We start from the raw sequence: 2384 nt of genomic DNA, 5'->3' as shown, positions 1-2384 counted from the left end.
AGTCATACCGCCAATCTGGCTTTTTGCTGGTTAAATTGAGAACAATTCTATCAAACTTTTCAGCCCGAACTGGCTTCAAATTTAGTCCTCCTGATCCCAGTTTCCTGAGTAGCTGGAATTACAGGTGTGTGCCATCTAGCCAACCAGCTTGTTTAATGTTTGAATGCCCAAAGTTCTTGCTGTAGCATGAGGCAATTATTTTGAACATTTATGATCACTGTGCAAAAATAATTATAAAAGAGGCAGCAAAGAACAGTTTATAACCAATTTGATGTGTGCTAATGCCAACCGTGGCTATTTCAGGAACAGCATATTGCTTGCCACTATCTTGCCACTTTTGTTATCTTTTTACTAAAAGCTGATTTACAGAAAATTTCTGGGTATTCAGCACTATGATGAGTATAATTATGGTTAATCTAAACTTTAATAGCCAAATATAAACACATTACACAACATAGTACCAACATATTAAATTTTTCTATGTAGCAAAAAAAAAATCCCCAAATCTTGACTTGTAAGATAAGTACATTATCCATGGTGGCCATTGGGAGACGTCCATGAACCAAAAAAGTCTGAGTTCTGTAGGAAACTATAGAGTCAAAGAATTTTAACTTGAGGAGTTTTAGAGATGGTCCATATGGGAATCACAGAAAGACTCTGGCTTTACTAGGTCACACTCCAGGGAAATGAAAATGAAAATATCAGATCATAAACTTGTGTCCTCATTAAATTTTGTACTCTTTTCACCTGTCATCTGTTTTTTTTTTTTTGATACTGTCCTTGGCCATGGGCTTGAACCTAGGGCTGTCTCTGAGCCTTTGTGCTTAAGTCTATCGATCTACCACTTTAGGGTCTAAGAGTTTCAAGGACTTTTCTGTTCAGACTAACTTCCAACCACAATCCTTAGATCTTAACCTCCTGAGTAACTAGGATTACAGGCATGAACTCTTGACACATCCACCTAGATCATGTGACTTTTCTTTGTGTCTTTTTTAAATAGAAGTTTTCTTTCACTCCTAATAGAAAAACAACTAGAGATGTTTTCATACATTTATATATTTATTATTATATATTATTACATACTTAATATATATTTAATCTCAGGGATACATTCTGAGAAATGTGACATGATGAGACTGGATTTCTATTAGCCAAGGTGCCCATGAAGTCATCAAGTGATCTGATGGGACTAAGGGACTGATGGGACTACAGGTTCTCACTGATTTTGTCCTTGTATTTGTCCTTCAAAGATTCAAGTGTCCAACTCCACTGACACATATATGGAAACTTCTTAGCATATTCAGCAACAGATATGCATACACACATGGTCATGTACATACACATGCTCAATGTCTGGTTGAACGGTGGCTTCAGTATATATGTTAAAGGCAATAACAATTATGTGAGGGATTCTTCCGCTGGGCAGTTCTAGGAATTCTAGTCTGTTATGCAATGTACTCAAAAATCATATCACATAGTGGATTTCTTTTGAGTTTTTTAAAGGGAGTAATTTAGTATATGGGAGATGAGTCTAGAAAAGCTATCAACACTGCTATTCAGACACGGGAACAGAGAAAAGGAGAGACTTGAATACTAGGCACTGGGAGTCAGTGCTGTGTTGGCATGATGGATTGTTTTCCAGGAACTGCAATAGCATGGACTTGGTTCTTCTGGGAAGAAAGAATACACAATATCAGCTTGAGGAACAATGAAATAGTAGAGGAGTTTGCAGGGCAATTCCCAGGGCCAGCTAAATGAGATCTTCTGTTACCATCTTTCTTGGTAGGGTTTTAAATCTTATTTTCATTGAATTTGGTAATTGTTCACTGCAAAGCCAGAGTCTCTACCCATCAATGGAACAGAGAACAATAGCCAGACGATCCCATGACCTACAGAGAAGCAATCCCCTCTCTGTCTTCTCTGCTCACTCTCAGCATAATGTCTACAATTATGAATATTAGCATTACAGTAGGGTCTTCCCTTCTGTCTCAGGAGAAAAATTTGATAGTAAGTATATATTTTCAGACCACATGCTTACTCTGCTGTGTAATCCAAAGTCTCCAAGAAAATACCAATTATTCAGCCTTAATCTATTTAACTACTTCCAAAGACTTTAAAAACTTAAATAACAACAGTAATATGAAAGTGATAATAAAAGAGCACTAATTATCTTTTTTTAAGGAACTTATTAAGTACACATTCTGTGATCCAGGTTATCTTTCACAGCTAAGCAGACAATTCCATTAAAGAAACAAATAATGATTTCATGGGGGAAAAATCTGGTTTTACATGGAATATTATATTAGACAGAGAAGAAAACCAGCCAACGAGGATGGTTCCTGAGAGGACGTTAGCTAAATAGATATAAAGAGTATGGAAAATAG

Source organism: Dipodomys merriami, unplaced genomic scaffold, assembly GCF_024711535.1.
Source record: "Dipodomys merriami isolate MVZ:Mamm:240054 unplaced genomic scaffold, mDipMer1.0.p SCAF_12, whole genome shotgun sequence".
NCBI lineage: Eukaryota > Metazoa > Chordata > Mammalia > Rodentia > Heteromyidae > Dipodomys > Dipodomys merriami.
The sequence above is the reverse complement of the archived record's forward strand: the minus strand, read 5'-3'. Positions refer to the sequence as shown.